This window comes from Helianthus annuus, chromosome 9 (genome assembly GCF_002127325.2).
Source record: "Helianthus annuus cultivar XRQ/B chromosome 9, HanXRQr2.0-SUNRISE, whole genome shotgun sequence".
Classification (NCBI taxonomy): Eukaryota; Viridiplantae; Streptophyta; class Magnoliopsida; order Asterales; family Asteraceae; genus Helianthus; species Helianthus annuus.
In genome coordinates this window covers 107,437,901-107,458,614 of record NC_035441.2, presented here as the reverse complement: position 1 = coordinate 107,458,614, position 20,714 = coordinate 107,437,901, and positions in this window count along the sequence as shown.

The following is a 20,714-nucleotide window of genomic DNA, read 5'->3' as shown; positions in this document are numbered from 1 at the left end:
GTTGGTAGGGTCAAGTTATTCTACAAAGGCTTCTAATTATAAGAAGTGTAAGAAGGATTTACAGAGTGACAAGTGTCCAACAAGCTAAAACTAAACCCACTACATCACCACCAAAAACCTAAACACCCAACCCCACCACCACCCAAAAACCTAACCCCCCCCCCCCCCTCCGGCAAAAAAAAAAAAAAAACTATACCTCACCAAAAAAACCCCCAAAAAACCTAACCCCCCCACCCCCAAAAACCTAAAAAAAACTTAACCCAACCCCCCCCCCCCCCCAAAAAAAAAAAAAATCTAAAAAAAACTAAACACCCACCACCACCCAAAAACCTAAACCCCCACCCCCTCGGCAAAAAATTAAAAAAAAAAAAAAAATTTGGGTGGGTGATGTGGGGGGGGGGGGTTAGGTTTTTGGTGGTGGTGGATGTTTAAGGTTCTTTTTTTTTTTGTAGTGGGGTTTTTTAGGTTATTGGACACTTGTCACTCTATAAATCCTTCTTACACTTCTTACAATTAGGATCCTTTGTATTTGATCCTAATCCTTGGTTGGTAAATTTATAAAACGAACTGGAATGTAAAATGGTTTGGTTGGTAAATTGATAGAACGAACTGGAATGTAAAAAATATGTTGGTAAACTATAATACTCAAATTGTATGGTCCTGCAACAGCTTGTTGGTTCTGACCCACCTGCAACTTGCACTATCCCAACCTATTGGGCCCAAATAGATTCCGTTTAAATTGATAAGCCCAGATTTCGGTTTAATTTATTTTGTTTATAATAGTTAGTTAAACTAATAAATTACATATTTTTAAATTTAATAATGAGTTAATTACACGGATGTATCTTGTGGTTTACACATACTATATATAGTATGCTTGATCCTCAAGTATACATAAAAGAGGGAAAATGTCACAAAATAGTAATCTAGTTTTGAAAGTGTTTTAATTAGGTCACTCGTATCGTTTTTGTCCTAATTAGATAATTTAACGTTCAAATCGAGCCATGTATCAAGAAAAAATAGAGCATAAGATGCTGGGGTCGGATTATTTTAATATATGAAATTATATTTCTTAAAAATAAACACGCTTTAATCACATTAAATATTAAAAAAACAAGTTACAAGCCACGTCATCACTCGACATTAGCATCAAATAAAAGGGAAAAAAGAAACAAAAATCCACATTAACACGGTTACCTATGAAATGGATGAAAAAAACCCTTAATTTTAATGAAAAATGAATGTTGAGTTACTTGATTGGAACACTTTTGAAACTTGAGTGACTTAATTGGAATACTTTTAGAACTTGGTTACTATTCTACAAAGTTACCCAAAAAAAAAGGGTAAATTACACTTTTCGTCCTTTATGTTTGTATCGAATTGTAATGGATGACCTTTAACTTCAATAATTACAGTCACAGTCCTTTATTTGGAAAACTCGTTACATCTTTCGTCCTTTAGCACTAACAAGGTGAAAATTTTAAGCTAACTCAAAACATGTGCCTTGCACATGAGGGTAGATTGGTAATTTCACTTTTTTGTTTATATAAAACCCTATCTCTTCTCTCAACCATCTTTTTCCCTCTTTCTCTTCAACCAACCTCCACCGCCACCATCATATCCAGTGGCCGCCACCACCATCACCGTAATCAGCAAACACCACTTCTCCCTCTTTATAACAAATCCCCCACTTCACAATTCAAGATTCAAAGATACCCTGTTCAAATTCCGTCACTTAGATTCAACTCTATCGTCTTCTCTTCCACAAAATGCCCTAGCTCCATTTCCGAACAGAGTTTTCTCCCTTTTCGTTCCGAATAGAGTTTTCTCCCTCGATAGTTCCGTCATGAACCCCCAAAAAGCGATGGTGTTGCATAGTCCAGATCTGTCGATTATTCGCCGGAAAAGCTCTCTCCAGCGTCAAACTCGCCGGAAATTCACCAACCACAACCACAGCCTGTAACAAAACCCACACGACGGCACCGGTCAATGTCAAAGTCGCCGGAATTCGACCATGAAAAGATTCCGGCATATCTTTACTCTGTTTTTGCTCTGTCTTGGGATTATTTTATTATGAATTAAGTGGAAAGTGTGACAATTTGGTATATGGATTTTGGTGGTTTTTTGTGGGATTTTGAAGGGGAATTTGGTATATGGATTTTGGTGGTTTTTTGTGGGATTTTGAAGGGGAAATGAACTAGAAACAAGAGAGAGAGAGTATAAGGGAGAGTGAGAGAGTACAGGGGAGATGATGATGATTTTTTAGGTTTATAATTTTTATATAGGTTTTTTAATTTTGACATTCTTTTCTTATATATTAAATGACTATTTTGCCCTCACATGAGTTGCACATGACCTCACTTAACTTAAAGTTTTAACCAGGTTAAGGTCAAAGGACCTAAGGTGTAACGAGTTTTGCAAATAAAGACTGTGACTGTAATTATTAAAGTTAAAGGTCATCCATTGCAACCCGTTACAAACATAAATGACGAAAAGTGTAATTTACCCTAAAAGAAAAGAAATGAATAGTGACCTCATAAGCCATGAGTTTTTTTTTGCTAACTTGCACCTATTTTTTTCTTTTTTTTTTAATTCTTTTATAGATTAGTTTTTTAACAAATACGTTAATACCGTTTTCGAAAACTTTTTTAACTTTTTTTTTTGCTATGACAAGTGCGCCTAAGGATTTTTTAGAGTTTATTTTTTTTAACAAACATGCCAATACTCTTTTGAACATATTTTTCAACATTTCTTTTTCTTTTCTATAATGAGTGCATCGAAACCGACCGAGTTCATATTGTTTTCTTTTTCGTTTACCTTTTTCACCTTAATGTTTTACCTTTTCTTATTATTTTGATGTTTAAAGCTGAGCTACGACACAAATAGCATTAACATATTCAGATATCATTTTGTTTAATTTTACGAATTTATTTATCGGTTGCATGGTGTGTGATACGTAGCGAATTCCAATCGCGTCACAGCAACATGCGGCTTACTACAACCCTAGTTAAAATATATATATATGAATGGTTCTCATTGTTTATCTATGGGTTACACGGATAGTTTTTAGAGTGGGTGAAAGTTACATTAAGTTATTTTTTTTAAATGACTAAAATACCTTAATTTAAGGTAAATTATGTCTATATCAAATTATTTTAAATTGATACAATCATCCTCTAGGTTTTATAAATCTTTCATTGACGGTCCTTTGACGTAACTTCATTTTCAAATTTAGTGTCAAGTGGGATCACGTGAACCCCATGTGAGGAAAACTTGTCATTCCACTTCTTTATTTCATCTCATCTCCCCATCTCTTATAAGTTATAACCCCTTAAAACCCTCGACCAACCCACACCACCATCACCAACGCCACAACCACCATCCACCATCCTCCACCGCCAATCGCAACCCACATCATCTCAACCACCACTATTGAAACCCATAACCACTATCATTCATCTCCACAATCGTAAACCCTAACCCCATCAGCCATCTCCACCTTATACCACCGTATCTAATCCTCTGCACAAATCTAACCCTCGTCTTACTTTCACTCTTTAAACCCTAACTCGCCTCCAATCCATTTACTAAAAAATCATTCCATTTTCAAATTGAGAGATGGGTTTTGCAATTCAACTAAAAGGGTATCTGATTCACCCAACAATTCGAGGAAACATGTGGTATCAGCTAGGATTAAAATGGAAGGGTTACATGGAAAAGATGATGGGTTTTATTATATAAGAAGGTGTGTGTGCATGACGGATTCAGGATTTTTTTTTACCGGGTTTCTTTTGCTAGATTTTTACTAATTCTCACTATTTTTTTCTAAATCATATAAAATTTCCACTATTTTTTTCATCTTTTTCCAAACCGAAGGGGTTCCTAGAAACCCCCAAAACACCCCTAGATCCGCCACTGGGTGTGTGGAGCTTGCTAAAAAGCTATTGGGTGTACTAATTAGCTCTAATCCTATGTGGGTTGTGTCATTGTTAACTATGGGGAAATTATAGGTTGTGTCATTGTTAAATACGGGGTAATTGTTGGTGAAGGATTTCATCCCAAAGCTGGCCAACCTCATGCTGAGGTACTTCTTTTTTTTTTTTTTGAAAGGAGTGGATCAACCGGTTTACCTTGGCCGCCTCTAGGCGTACCCGCTTAGGTTCGAATTCACCGGCCCACAATACGATACCTTCCGGTCGGCAGAGCCGTTCCAATGTTTTTAGAGGTCCTAAGCGAACTACAAAGTCAGGGCCCTATTAAATTGGTATAAAGGAATTGAGGTTGAGATTTGAGACATTGAATAACCATATGGATGATTTTTCCTAATCTTGGCCCTAATTCCGCTCAATCCGCAATCAGTTTCACATTGGTTACTCAAAAGACGCCGCAAGTAACTAGGGTTGATGTGTTGTGTGCATGAACAATGTAGACTCCTAGTGTAAATCTTAAATCTTGGGCTTAGAAACGTTGTTTAAATGGCAAAAAACAAGTGTAATATATGAAAGGAAATAAAATTGGAGGCCCTTATTTTTTGGTGGCCCTAGGCCTTAGCCTAGATTGATAAGCCTTACGGGCCGGCTCTGCCGGTCGGTCTGACCTAAGCCCCGTGCAGGAACCCCACTGGCCTGGGATCGAACGCATGATCTATGGGTAAACCTTCACACCTCTTACCAGCTGACCTGGTAGTCATGCTGAGGTACTTAACTCTCATTTTCTTTCATATCCAGCTTTAACATTTTGTAAAGGTTGTTTTTTTTTACGTCAAATAACCAGATTTGTTGGCTTTTGGATAAATACATTAAATTATAAAGGGAAAATTAAGGCTAATACATTTGGTGCTATAAGTGTTTATGATGGTTATTTAGCTACATTGAGGGGCTGTTTATCTATCTTTTAACGAGGCTCTTAATGATTCAGACCTTTTACTGGTTTAATATTTAACGGTTCAGACTGTTTGTTTTACGAGAAGATGTCTGAATGGTTCAGACATTTGCCTCTGAATGGTTAAGCATTATACAGAGTCTGAATGGTTAAGACATCTAATCTGAATTGGTCAGATATTTGCATCAGAACGATTAAGCATTATACAGGCTCTTAGTGGTTCAGACCTCTTACTGGTTTAGCACTTAATGGTTCAGACCTCTTACTGGTTCAGCATTTAACCATTTAGATGTTGTCAAACAACCCCTAAATTGTAAAGGGTCAACTTTATGTGTTGTTAGTTTTGTCATGGTAATATGTGGTTTTATATGAGGTTTAATGTAGTTGTCTAATTTTCTTGAATTACATTAGAATGTTTAGGGGTGGTGGTGGAGGGTGGTGGCTTGCGTTGGCGATGATGGAGGTGGGGGCTTTAGAGATAGAGAGGGGTACTAAGAAAGGTAAGAGCATTCACATCCAATCCATAAAATTGTGTGTGTGAAGTTTTTATAATGTAAAGAGTATAAAAAGTGGTTTTGAGTAGAGGAGAGAGAAAATGTTACTGTTCATCTGTATATTTGGGGGGACACTGTTCACCCCCTATAATTTTTTAATATATTTTGAAAGTGATTGTGAGTGAAGGAGAGAGAAAAATGTAATGATAAAGGTATAAAAAATATTATTTAATTGAAAAGGAGAGAGAAAATGTATTGTTTTTTTAGTGTAATTTAGGGTGAAAATATGGTGGAATGGATGTGAATGCTCTAAGAGTGTTAATAATTAGTTTTTAAAATTTATGCTTGTTATATCTTTTAAATATATTAAAATAAATAAGTAAATTTACCAACCTATCCTCATGTGACTTGGAAATGATCAGACTGAAAATTTTACTGGGTTAGTATCAAAGGACAATTGGTGCAAGGTTTTTAAAACGTAAGATGATTCTTATAATTTCAAAAGGTAAATGGCATATGTTGCAATTTGGTATAAACATAAAGAACGAAAATTGTAATCTACCCTTTAATCTTTAATTTAAAAGTAACAAAACAAATATATGGGGTGTTTGGGATTACTTATTTTAGCCAACTTATAACTTATTGACTTTTTGAAAAGTTAAATGATGTTTGGGTTTAGGAGTGTATTTGAGTGGTAAAGTTAATAAGTCACTCCATTGTGACATACTAACTTTTCCAAAAAGTCATAAGAAGTTTGGAAAAGCTAAGCCAAACACCCCCATATTAATAGATTGTGGGACCTATTTGAAGAAACACCAAATTAATCCGTAGGTTAACTTGTGGGTTAGTCTCGTCAAAATAAGGTTAATCTTCTTCCTTGATTGCTTGCAATTAAATCCTGCAAAACAAGACAAAACCGTGAAGCTCGTTACAAGGAGGAGAATAAGGGGGTTCTCCTTGTAACCACCATCCGACGTAAGAATAAGAACTTGTTTTGAGGATAATAAGTGTGCGTAATAAGTGAGAGAGCAAGAGAGCAATCCTTAAACCTGGAGATGAAATTCTCTATTTATAGCCGAAGAGAGTTGTGAAGGAGCTATGTTGTCAAAAGCGAGATAGGCGCGCGCCTAGGCGCTCAGGAACAGCGAGGCGCAACTAAACCGCCTGGTGGAGAGCTAGGCGCAAATCTGCGTCTTTTTTTTAAAAAACACACTCAGGCGCTCGCCTGAAGCTAAGCGATGCGCAAAAAAACGACCCTAAACCGAAAAAAAAAACCAGTCTTAAACAAGAAGGGACGGCCTGAAACATTAATTTAGAGAGGGTAAATAGTTAGGAACCTGGTTTAGCAGCTTCTTGAAGACTACGGGTATGTTTGGTAAAAGGTGCTGGTGACTATAGCTTTTTAGATATATTTAGGTGCTTGGCAGAGTAACCGGAGCTTTTAATAAAATGTATAAAATGACCAAAATGGACATAACTAAAAAGTCCATTATCTTTAGAGGTTAAAATAGTCATTTTTTCTCTAAAAGCTTCTAGCTTCTTTTAAACGCTACTAGTAGGAGCGTTCAACCAAAAGCTTCAAACTCATAACCTAAAAGCTTTAAGCTCCTTCAACAAACAAAACTTTTTATTGAGTAGGAGCTTTTTTTTAAAGCTAGAAGCTCCTAAAAGCTTCTAAATGCCCCATGCCAAACATACCCTACCTGGTTAAACTCGTGAGCATTGTGGCCGACCAGCAATGTGGCGGACTGGTGTCGGCTACTCTTTTTAATAGGAAACCCTAATTCAATAAAATTGATGGGCTACTTTTTGTAGATTATGTGTAGATGGTATTGGGTTAGCCTTTGTTTTAAATAACTAAACTATTTTATAGAATAGATGGGTGGTCCAACTAAAGATCTTTAAATTGTTTTTCACTTTATTGTTTTAGTTTGTTATAAATACTTAGATATTTTTACAAACATTAACTATTGTTGTACATATTCTAAACGGATATATGATTCTTTACATTATATTCTTATAATAGTGTAAAACCATTAATTTTATGCCTATTATATATAATTTATTTTTTTTTTTACTATGACGCCTTACTTAGAAAAGCCCTCACTTTTTTGCGTCTTATGCCTAGGCTCTAGGCGGGACCTTTGCGTCGTAAGTGCGCCTAAGGCTTTTGACAACATAGCGAAGGAGGTAGGCTGATGGGCCTTGGGTCGGACGTCTACAACAAGGAATATCCTGCTTGCCTCCTTGAACACGACCATCTGTGTTTGTAGGCGGAAAGGGAGTTGGCGAACGCTGAATGGATCCGTGTGGCCTGGTAGTTGTCCTTGTTGTCGGGTCAGTCATTAGCAGCTAAATGGAGATCATGGAGCAGTGGTCAGCGTGGTGATTGGTAACACGTCAGTGTCTTTATGTACTTTTTGTCTCCTACACGATTGCTCATCGTGAGGTGTAGCTGAAAACAGGCTGTCGTGCGCCTATTGGCCATCTGCTCTGACATTCGTACCAGCTATACTAATTTTCAGTTGTCTTGCTGGTGCCACGAAGCTTGCGCTTCTTAAGCTTGCGACAGTTCTTTGCAAAATGGACTAAGTATTAAAGTTCAACTGACTTGGGTATGGTTCTCTGCGCGCGACATGTGCTTGCATCGTGTCGCCGACGCAGGATTTGGGACCATACTCCTTCACTATCAACCCCACTATCTTTTATTGCACTTGTCTACTCCCCTAGGTTCTGACTAGTGACTAGTCAACCACCACCAAACCCGATAACACTTGTGTAGATTATGACCATCGTCAGCAAACCTGAACATCTTATCACGTCAATGGTGACCAGATGCAAAAAAACTAGGAAGAACATAGATGAGGGTGATGTGTGGAAAGGTTTTAAAAAAACGGAAACGAGTATCCATGTGTTTTCCATTCGCCTCACGAGGCGTAAGTATTGAGGCGGAACGAGGCGTAAGGCTGAGGCGGTATTAATAAATAAATATTAAAATTATATATATCATAAAATAATAAATACTTAACATCAAAAAATGACTTTTCTCATTCATGAGATTCAGTAGTTAAAAACATAAAAAAAGATTCAAATTTGTTCAAATACTTAACATAAAAAACACAAATAGTTTCTAATTAAACTCAAATAGCATAGAAAACATCATCTTCGTCATCCTCATAATCTTCCGCAACCCAATCCACATCATCATCATCCTCGTCAATCAATTGAAGGCTTTTCCTTTTCTTAGATGAGGAACTTCCACCGCCCCGCTCAATTATCCCACCAGCTCTACGTGTTTTAGTTGCCCTACTACCTCTAGTTGTTCTAATGACCTCGTCACTTTCCTCCACATTTGCCGCGTCATCTGCAATTGCATCTTTATCATCATTTCTTGGGTCGGCTATCCACTTATCATCAGACATGACATTTTCAACAAGAAAAGGATCTTCATCTTCTTTTAAATTAGACTTTTTTACAAATTTTTGCTTCAACTTTCTATTGTACATGATGTAAACCAAATTGTCCATCCTCTCAGTGGTCAACCGGTTTCGTCTCTTTGTGTGGACCTGATTGAACGTACTCCAATTACGTTCACAAGCTGAAGCCGAACACGTAAGACCCAAAATCGTCATTGCAAAGGCCTTGAGTTCAGGGGTATCATCTCCATATTCGCCCCACCATAAAACTATATATGTTAAGACATTAGTTAATTATTTAATTTATACAAACTATAAGTCTATAATAACAAAACTAGCAAATATTTTACCCGGTGGACGTGTCTAATAAGTTGCCAAAGAATCTCTATACCCAAATAATCCTTTCTTTTCCTTCTAAAGAATTAGTTGTTCTTCAATCTTCATGTAAACTTTCGTGTCTTTAACGAGTCGTTCCATGACATCATACAACCCTATCTTAATCTCGATGATGTGAAACATTGGGACTCCATCGAAATTTCGGATTTAGATAGTAGGCAGCCGCATGCAAATCGCGATGCCTTTGAAAGTCCCATTTTTCATCGATGATGTCCCATATCTCTTTGTAAGAAACGACGACATTATTCAAGTTCTTTCCAATCTTTTCTTTGCACGCGTCCATGGCTCCATAGAGAAATCCCATTGCGGGTGTTTGCTCACCATCAACGACCCTCGACACTTCAACTAGTGGGCTTGTGGTTTGTATAGTATAGACCACACTAGGCCAAGAAGATCTTTCATCCATAATTATTTTCTTTACCTTTTTTCCATCGTCTTTCATAGCCCAAGCACAATTTTCCCATTCATTTGAAATAAACATAAAGACTTTGTATCGTAAAAAAAGTCGTGGCAAATCTTGTGGTGGCCGGTCGAAGATCTTTTCCAAGAATCTTTCTTGCCAAATTCAACACGCATTGATGATTATAAATGTAAAGCAAAGCATTTTTGTGTTGTGGCAATTCCCCAATTTTTTCAAGCATCAAATCGATGCAATGCGCGGCACATGGGGTCCAATACAATTTTTTCCTCTTTTTCATTAACATCTCTCCGACCTTTTTGTAGTTACTTGCGTTGTCGGTCACCACTTGAACGACTATATCTTCCCCAATTTCTTCAATAACTCCATCAAGCAATTGGAATTTTATTGAGCGTCTTTAAAGCAATTCGATGCATCAGTCGTTTTTTAAAAAACCGTGACATATTGATTGTTGACCAAAAAGTTGTTTAGACTTCAGTTTCGCATGTCTGACCAACCGTCCGATAACAATGAAACCCAGGTTATCTTCCAAGTTGCTTTGATATCATTCAGCATTTCGGTGGTTGTGTTAACATCTTTCTTTAAGGATCCAAGTCCTTAACTCGTGCATCGTAGGGGGCTTCAATGTCCGTCCAAAGTTACCAACCGAACGTAGCATACTAGTAAACGAAGGACTAGTTGCTGTGTTAAACTGGATTCCATTCTCGTAAAAGAATCTCCCGATATCCAAACAAACTTGATTCCAGTGGTCTTTAGCACTCACCGGTGTCATTTTTTCGGTCGGTTGTGATCCTCCTTCACTCACCACATGCACATGCCGATCCATTCGTCCTCTAACACCACGAATGCTAACACTAGCGCTACTACCGGTGTAATGTGCCCCACTTTCGACGTTTTCTTCAAAATTTCATTGGGCAGCAAACTTAGAATCCTGAAAAGCCTTAAGTATTGCTTAATTTCTTCTTTCACTTCAGCGGGCACCGTAAAACAAGGCGCGGCATCTTTGTGTGTACTGGCAAGATGATCCTTCATTCTCTTCATTTCTCCTTTAAAATCTTTACTACAAAAGTTACATTTCATGTATTTGTAACCCTTTTTTACACCCGATGGCGGTACGTCAATTTCTACACAATACTTCCAAGCAGGATTCTTCCTTGCATTTTTACTAGACATCCATAAAATCTAAACAAATTCAACAGTTTATGCAAGTCTAAACAGAATATACAAGTATTGTTTCTGCTGTTAATTCAAGAATATACAACAACTCAGCAAGTAATATTAAAAGGCTAACAACAAGTATTATACAGCTACTCAGCAAGTATTATTACAATTTACAGCTTACGGCGGCAATATTAACAAGCTAACAGAATTATACAACAAGTATCATTCCATTTACTGGATTAAAAAAATGATTCCTTCGATCATCAGCCATAACAGAATCAATAAAAACGAATTAAACGTGGGATTATTCTAATTATCATCAGCCATAACAGAATCAATAAAAAATCAGCAAGTATTATTAATACAGGATCACGATTTCTATCATCATCAGCCATAACAGAATCAATAAAATCAACCATAACAAGATCAATTAACAATCATCATCATCAATTATTAAGAAACAAAATAGTTCCAGATGAAAGAAAGCAGTGAAGAAAACTTACCTGTCAGTGGATCACGATTTCAAGATTGTAGATGCGTTTTGTGTTTTTGGATGTGGATAATGAATAACCCTAAAGCTATTTAAAGAAACCAAAAAAATAATGGCGCTAGTTTATTTATTGCCGCCAATATGTTTTGGCGCCTAAAAACCCCTAATCTATCATTTTATCCTGCCTAAAAACATAAACGTACGCCTCTCCAAATTAGTTCCGCCTCAATCTGAAACCTACGCATCACTCCATTGAGGCGTGCGTATAATTTCTGACCCTGAGGCGCCGCCTCGTATACATTTTTGCTTCGTTCCGAACTGAGGCGCGCCTCAGTACGACCGCCTCAACCGTTTTTTTAAACCATGATGTGTGGCTTATGGTTGGGATTGATTATGTGATGTTGTATCGATTGGAATAAGATTAGAGACACCAACAACTGATGGTCTAAGCGGTCAGAGTTGTATCACAAAAGAGACGATTTCTAAGGTGGTGCACAATGTGGATGATGGATTGTAGAGCAAGGTTCGGTCTACCCCTTTTTCCAGCCAAAGGTCCTTTTCGTCCCTACTAGGACAAAAATCCCCCTTCCTCTATATCTAGCCATCATAACCACTTAAATCGCCGCCCCTGAAAATCTGTACTCCTCACAATCACCTGAAAATTGTATCTTCATTCATTTGTTAATAGAATTATTAGGAAAAAACATATTGGTTAAAAATCATTAGTAAAGGGGCATGTTGATAATTTCACACAAATACAACATCAAAGTTAAGGACAACTAGTGACAAGGACTATTTGTGTTACATTCAAGTGAATAGTGGTGACCATACACGTAATTTCTGATACTTGGACACCAAACAAGCAAGCATAATTATCATTCAAGTACGGACGATGTATCTGAAAGACAACATGGTTTTTAATATAAAATAGCCCATATTTAGTGTTATTTGTATGCCAATCCTATCTGAATCAAATAATGTTTGCTATTTTAGTGATTTAAATGTGACTGACTTAAAACGAGTGATTTTAAGGGTGAGTTGAAGATAAAACTGAAAATTTGAATAAGAAAAAGGAAAATCGAGAAAGAGTACGACTCGTACCCAGTTGAAGGAGTATGGCCCGTATCACAAGTAAAAAAATAGTAAAGTCAAAACCCTAATGACGACCCATTGTTGAAGGGTACACCCGTACTCAATGAAGGACGGGTCGTACCTACGTCACAGAAACCCTAAAAAAGTCGTAAAAATAGAATGTGATGGCTGCAAATCTAAAAGAGAGGCTAGGAGGTGATTGGAAACATAGTTTTGGAATTGTTTCGACCTATTCAAACATGAATCAAGGCAAGGAAACAGGGAGATCGAACACGCAGTTGGTTAGGAAGCTTTGCAAAATGATGTGATTGTTCTGTAACTTCTGTTTTTGAACCTTTAATCATGTTTTAAATCTGTTTTGATATGTTGACATGAATACGGCCAGGTAACTATTTCATAACTGGTTAGGGTTGATGAATCTTTGTTGATTAGTTTGTTTGAATGAAAAAAACTCACGTGTGTGTGATTTCTGATTGTTGGTTATCATGAACTTGAGATGTATATGGATGCATGTTATATATTATGAAAGGTCTCGTGACCCCTAGGATCGATAACATATATCAAACCATGGTTTAAAAAAACGACCGAGGCAGTCGTACTGAGGCGCCCCTTAGTTCGGAACGGAGCAAAAACGTATACGAGGCGGCGCCTCAGGGTCAGAAATTATACGCACGCCTTAGTGGAGTGAGGCGTAAGTTTCAGGTCGAGGCGGAACTAATTTGGAGAGGCGTACGATTATGTTTTTAGGCGGGATAAACCGATAGATTAGGGTTTATTTAGGCGCCAAAACATATTGGCGGCAATAAATAAACTAGCGCCATTATTTTTTGGTTTCTTTAAATAACTTTAGGGTTATTCATAATCCACATCCAAAAACACAAAACGCATCTGCAATCTTGAAATCCTGATCCATTAATCCCATGATTCTGGAACTATGTCTTTCAATCTTCTTCAATCTTCAATACAGGTAAGTTTTCTTCACTGCTTTCTTTTATCTGGAACTATTTTGTTTCTTAATAATTGATGATGATGATTGTTAATTGATCTTGTTATGGCTGATTTTTATTGATTCTGTTATGGCTTATGATGATAGAAATCGTGATCCTGTATTAATAATATTTGTTGATTTTTATTGATTCTGTTATGGCTGATGATGATTAGAATAATCCCAAGTTCAATTCGTTTTTATTGATTCTGTTATGGCTGATGATCGAAGGAATCATTTTTTAATCCAGTAAATGGAATGATACTTGCTGTATAATTCTGTTAGCTTGTTATATTGCCGCCGTAAGCTGTAAATTGTAATAATACTTGCTGAGCTGCTGTAAATTGGAATAATACTTGTTGTTAACAGTTAATATAATTCTTGCTAAGTTGTTGTATAATACTTGTTGTTAGCCTGTTAATAATACTTGCTGAGTTGCTGTATATTCTTGTATTAACAGCAGAAACAATACTTGTATATTCTGTTTAGACTTGTATAAACTGTTTAGTTTGTTTAGATTTTAGGGATGTCTAGTAAAAATGCAAGGAAGGATCCCGCTTGGAAGTATTGTCTAGAAATTGACGTACTGCCATCGGGTGTAAAAAAGGGTTACAAATACATGAAATGTAACTTTTGTAGTAAAGATTTTAAAGGAGGAGTGAAGAGAATGAAGGATCATCTTGCCGGTACACACAAAGATGCCGCGCCTTGTCTTACGGTGCCCGCTGAAGTGAAAGAAGAAATCAAGCAATACTTGAAGGCTTTTCAAGATTCTAAGTTTGCTGCCCAACGCAATTTTGAAGAAAACGTCGAAAGTGGGGCATATTACACCGGTAGTAGCGCTAGTGTTAGCGATCGTGGTGTTAGAGGACCAATGGATCGGCATGTGCATGCGGTGAGTGAAGGAGGATCACAACCGACCGGAAAAATGACACCGGTGAGTGCTAAAGAGCACCGGAATCAAGTTTGTTTGGATATCGGGAGATTCTTTTACGAGAATGGAATCCCATTTAACGTAGCAACTAGTCTTTCATTTACTAGTATGTTACGTTCGGTTGGTAACTTTGGACGAGCATTGAAGCCCCCTACGATGCACATTTTAAGGACTTGGATCCTTAAAGAAGAAGTTAACACAACCACCGAAATGGTGAATGGCATCAAAGCAACTTGGAAGTCAACCAGGGTTTCATTGTTATCGGACGGTTGGTCAGACATGCGAAACCGAAGTCTAATCAACTTTTTGGTCAACAATCAATATGACACGGTTTTTTTTAAACGGTTGATGCATCGAATTGATTTAAAGACGCTCAAAAAAAATTCAAATTGCTTGATGGGGTTATTGAAGAAATTGGGGAAGATATAGTCGTTCAAGTGGTGACCGACAACGCAAGTAACTACAAAAAGGCCGGAGAGATGTTAACGAAGAAGAGGCTAAAATTGTATTGGACCCCATGTGCCGCCCATTGCATCGATTTGATGCTTGCAAAAATTGGGGAATTACCACAACACAAAAATGCTTTGCTTAAAGCAAAAAAGTTATCAATTTCATTTATAATCATCAATGGGTGTTGAGTTTGGCAAGAAAGATTCTTGGGAAAGATCTTCTTCGACCGGCCACTACAAGATTCGCCACGGCTTTTTTAACGATACAAAGTCTTTATGATTCTAAAGATGCTTGGCAACAAATGTTTGTTTCAAATGAATGGAAAAATTGTGCTTTGGGCTATGAAAGACGATGGAAAAAAGGTAAAGAAAATAATTATAGATGAAAGATCTTTTTGGCCTAGTGCGGTCTATACTATTTAAACCACAATCCCACTAGTTGAAGGGTTGAGGGTCGTTGATGGTGAGCAAACACCCGCAATGAGATTTCTCTATGGAGCCATGGATGCGTGCAAAGAAAAGATTGGAAAGAACTTGAATAATGTCGTCGCTTCTTACAAAGAGATATGGGACATCATCGATGAAAAATAAGACTTTCAAATGCATCGCGATTTGCATGCGGCCGCCTACTATCTAAATCCGAAATTTCAATAGTGTCCCAATGTTTCACAGCATCCAGAGATTTGTATGATGTCATGGAACGACTCGTTAAGGACACAAGGAAAAGAAAGGATTATTCGTTTATAGAGGTTCTTTGGCAATTTATCAGACACGTCCACCGGGTAAAATATTTGCTTATTATGTTATTATAGACTTATAGTTTGTATAAATTAAATAATTAACTAATGTCTTAACATATATAGTTTTATGGCGGGTCGAATATGGAGATGATACCCCTGAACTCAAGGCCTTTGCAATGAAGATTTTGGGTCTTACGTGTTCGGCTTCAGCTTGTGAACGTAATTGGAATACGTTCAATCAGGTCCATACAAAGAGACGAAACCGTTTGACCACCGAGAGGATGGACAATTTGGTTTACATCATGTACAATAGAAAGTTGAAGCAAAAACTTGTAAAAAAGTCTAATTTAAAAAAAAGATGAAGATCCTTTACTTGTTGAAAATGTCATGTCTGATGATCAGTGGATAGCCGACCCAAGAGATGATGATGAAGATGATGCAATTGAAGATGACGCGGCAAATGTGGAGGAAAGTGACGAGGTCATTAGAACAACTAGAGGTAGTGAGGCTACTAAAACACGTAGAGGTGGTGGGATAATTGAGCGGGGCGGTGGAAGTTCCTCATCTAAGAAAAGGAAAACCCTTCATTTGATTGACGATGATGTGGATTGGGTTGCGGAAGATTGTGAGGATGTCCAAGATGATGTTTGTGATGCTATTTGAGTTTAATTAGAAACTATTTGTATTTTTTATGTTAAGTATTTGATGAAATTTGAATTTGTTTTTATATTTTAACTACTGAACCTAATTAAATTTGATGAGAAAAGTCATTTTCTGATGTTAAGTATTTTATTATTTTGTATATAATTTTGATATTTATTTATTAATACCGCCTCGTTCCGCCTCAATACTTACGCCTCGTGAGGCGAAGCAAAACACCTCGATACTCGTTTCCATTTTTTAAAACCTTGTATTAAACACATCACTTTTGATAGGGATGGAATCATAAAACATAGAATAGAGACAGTGGCGGACCCAGGAATTATTTACTGGGGGTGCGGATGAGTGGCTCAAGCATATTTTCAAGGGGTGCGGTCGGGTTTTTTACCTAAAATATACACTAACTTTTTTTTTTCAAGGGGTGCGCCCGCCCACCTTGGGCATAACCTAGGTCCGCCCCTGAATAGAGATGTAGGGAAACTCTCTATTCAATCTATTAGCGGAATCCATAGCGTAGGTGTAGGTAATCACAATCAGGTAATCGTAAATACAAATGTTGTTTGTTGCTCGTGTGAATCTGATTACAAATGTTTAGTAAACACACACACTCCCAATAAACTCTCCCAAAACTGTAATTTACCCTTTCCTTTTTTTATCCTTTATTTTTCCTTTTCCTTTTTACCCTTGTTATATTTGTTAATTTTAACCTTTTTATCGGTGTTGTACAGAGCGCTGAGGCTATGAGAATACTGAAACGATACTGATCGAATTTGCTACATTTGTCATATCATATGTTGGTACCGTAACAAACCGATACCAACTGAATTACTGTCACATTGCAAGAGGGAATGTGAAAAATCATTACCCGCCGCGTAGGCTTACCTTCAAACCTAGTTAATATTATATATTTATTGTGTTATCAAATGAAACGTTTTTAGAGAAAAGTAAGTTTGGGCTTATGATGGGCTACATGTGGTCTTCTGCACAGGGTTGAATGCTCACCATAAAAGAAAAGGGAAAAGTACAATAAAAATCACTGGTTGGGGATACCGAGCCATCAGCCATGGTTTATTCATGCCTCTTAGCTTCTTGTTAGATCTCCAAGTTCTCCTAATGTACAGTCGGCAAAGTTATGAGGTATGGAGAAATGGCGAAAATAATCATCACCATGCACGCCGCCATCACCACAAGCAAGGACACAATCAGCAGGGACGCCAACGGCGGCGTGGCGTTCCCTAAGGGACCGCTTGTCCAAATCTTTTAGGAGTGCTCAATACGGGTCTATGCAATTATCCGTCTTGGATTCGAAAGTAAAACAAAGAAACATGAAGTTAACATTGATATACATGTTAAAAGAGTAAGTTACTTTTTGAGTTCCTGTGGTGGTTTTAACAACTTGAGTCGAAAATCAAAATGTTTAATGCCCTAGGTACCTGATTTTTCATTTTATAACCATTTGAGTCCAAATTATTAACTCATGAATATTTAATTTCAAGCTCAACTAGCATTAGAATCGTACAAACAAGAAGACTTGAACCTTTTACAAAACAAAAGGTTAAAAATTATATAATTAATCAAAATAACATACAATGAAGACAATAAAGACCAATTTAGTAGTAATATCCATGATGGTGATGATGATGATGATCAAATCCAAAACAATGCAAAAGAGGGTAACAAGCAGCAGAAGCACACCTCCCAATCATCTCAAACATCGAGGAAATGAGCAAGCAAGGGCAACAACAAAGTGCTATCAAAGGATTATCATGTGGATCATGATGATGGTGATGATGATGATGCCCATGGTGACCCATTTTCAAAATCAAGCTTTCTTCTTCAACTGTGAATTGTGTGAATCATCGGTTGGGATATTTAAAAGGAGTAAATTAACTTAGTGAGGAAGGATGGAGAAGAAAATTATAGGTGTGAAAGAAAGAAGGATTGAATTTTAATTTCATACAAGCAATTTGCGTGTCATATTAATAATTGGGCCCTATATTATCTCATTGGTTAAGGGATGCTTTTTTTATGTCGGTACCACTAATTCATCACCTTGTTTTATATTTTTTTAACGACAAATTTGGATCACTGACGGACCACTAGAGTATCATTGTACCATGAGCGGAACCACCCTATCATATCCATCTCCACTAGACATAATGATTATACACCAATTCAAGAGGAAACTCAATAAATATGGAAAAATCCCCCTTGTGGGAATCGAACCCAAAACGTATTGGTCCCAAAGCCTTATTCCACCCCTAAAATGTCACTAGACTATACAATCATACACACCACCTTGTTTTATATATTGTGTGATACGCGACTCCTAATGCATATGTAAATGTATGTGATACGCGACTAGGTAATTCATATGACATTTTCACTTGTGTAATACAAAAAAATGTTGGTTACTTCTAGTTAACTTAGACTAGAAGGTATGGGGGCCGGCTGAGGCCCGGCTAGGACCAGCGCCGGTCTCCCACACCGCCCCCCTGGGGCTCGGCTCGTCACACCCGGTACCCCACAGCCGGGGTCGCCGCTCCTCTTTTGAATATTATAGCCATTGTTTAACGGCTTTTTTTAATAAAAAAAAATCATTTTCATTTTAAATAAATACCACAATCTCATCCTTTTTTATACCATTCTCTCCCATTCTACTCCCATTCTTCTCCAATTCTCTTCCTTTTTTATAAAAACACTCCATATTTTTTATACAATTTGCTCTAATCATGAATCCATTCAACCCAAACAACCCCAACCCAAACAACCCCAACCCGAATAATCCCAATCCGAACCAACCTAATTTTTTTTCGAGTCCCGCTTACACTCCGACTATGGATCCTTCGTGGGGGGGCTTCGCAATTTCCGTTTTCGGGTTTCCAACAAACACCCAACGCCTTCTCACAAATGTCTCAACTTCAACAAATTCAACAATACCAAGCGCTCCAACAAATCATGCAACGCAACACGTTTGAACAACTCCAATCGCAATCGCAACCCCCGGTTCAACTTGACGATGATGATGAAGAAGTCGTCCCCGAATCGCCACCGCAAGAGCTCACGCGCAAAAAAAACAAGGGGAAGGGAAAGAAGGTTGAACACGAAACCGCGCCAAAATCGAGAGCAAAGGGGAGACCTTGGACGAAAGTAGAAGAGGAGGCGTTAGCAATGGCGTTTGTTAAGTCCTCTACTTGCCCGATAGTCGGTATGAACCAAACTTTTAATTTAAATTTTAAAACATTTATTTTTTTTTACTAATGCAATATTTTTTAAAATTTAGGAAACAACCAAACGGGTAGTAGTTTTTGGAAGAAGACAATGATAGATTTAACACGATTATGGAGCATGGTCCGGCTCGTGACATCGAATCCGTCTCGGGCAAGTGGCGTAAAATGATCAAGGTCGTCAACGCCTTTAACCAGATTTATAACCAAATTTACCTTTCTCCTCCTAGCGGGAGTAACGACGAGGACATCCTTAACCTTGCTATCGCCAAGTGGGACTCTCAAAATTCAACGCCTTTCCCGCACTTCCGAGCATGGAAAGTTGTAAGGAAAGAACAAAAATGGAAGTCGGTTCCAAATGAGGTCGCAACGGCCAAATGCACTAAAACTTCCGAGTCCGGAAGTTATAGTGCGGGAGGCTCCACCGCTCGTTGTCAAATCGACATAAACGACGACCCGGAAGATGACGAGGATGCGTTGCCCGTTCACGAGTCGGAACGTCCCACCGGGAGGGACAAAGCAAAAAAAGAAGCGGCCGGAAAGCGAAAAGGGGCCGGCTCGAGTGGAGGTGGCGGCTCGAGTGGAGGTGGGGGCGAGAAGGCATCGTAAAAAATGGACGACTTGATAAACGAATTCCGTTCGTTCAAAGAGTTCGCGGCCGAAAAATATACTCACAAGAAAACCGTGTCGGCCGACTATGCTCGAGCGGAAGATTTTAGGATTATGATGTTGGATCTCGACTCGGTTCCGGAGGATGAAGCGAGGTTTATCGGAGGATGAAGGAAGAGGTGAAAAAAAATGGACGTCGTAAGTTTTTTTTTTATTTTTATGAAATGTAATTTTTTATTTTTATTTTTCGGTAATTTTTTTTTTTTTTTGGAAATGTAATTTTTTTTATGTTATGAAATGAAATTATTTATGTTGTTTTATGTTGTATTTTTTAATTTTTATAAAGTTTTTATTAACTTATTAAATTAAAACTTAGGAAATTATAAAATAATGAGGTGGGGCCCCATCCTCCATCCCTTCAAATATCATGGAGGCTCATCCCCACGAGCCGCTTACGTGGAGGCTCATCCCCATGAGGATGAGCCGAACCATACCCTTTAGTCTTATAGAAGTTCAATAGCTATGCAACTTTGTCCCATAACCATATTGGTAATGGCAATCTCATACTTCGAGATATCAAACATATTTTTGTGACCACCGATGCCACAACCAAACATTCCAATTTTTACTAACACAACTTTATATGAAAAATAAAGGATTAATATCGTAAAAAATCATCATCCTTTCTTATATGTTATAAAAAAAAAGAATCACTTATCAAAATTTTGATGTATAAAAGTCCATGCACATCTAAAAAACATT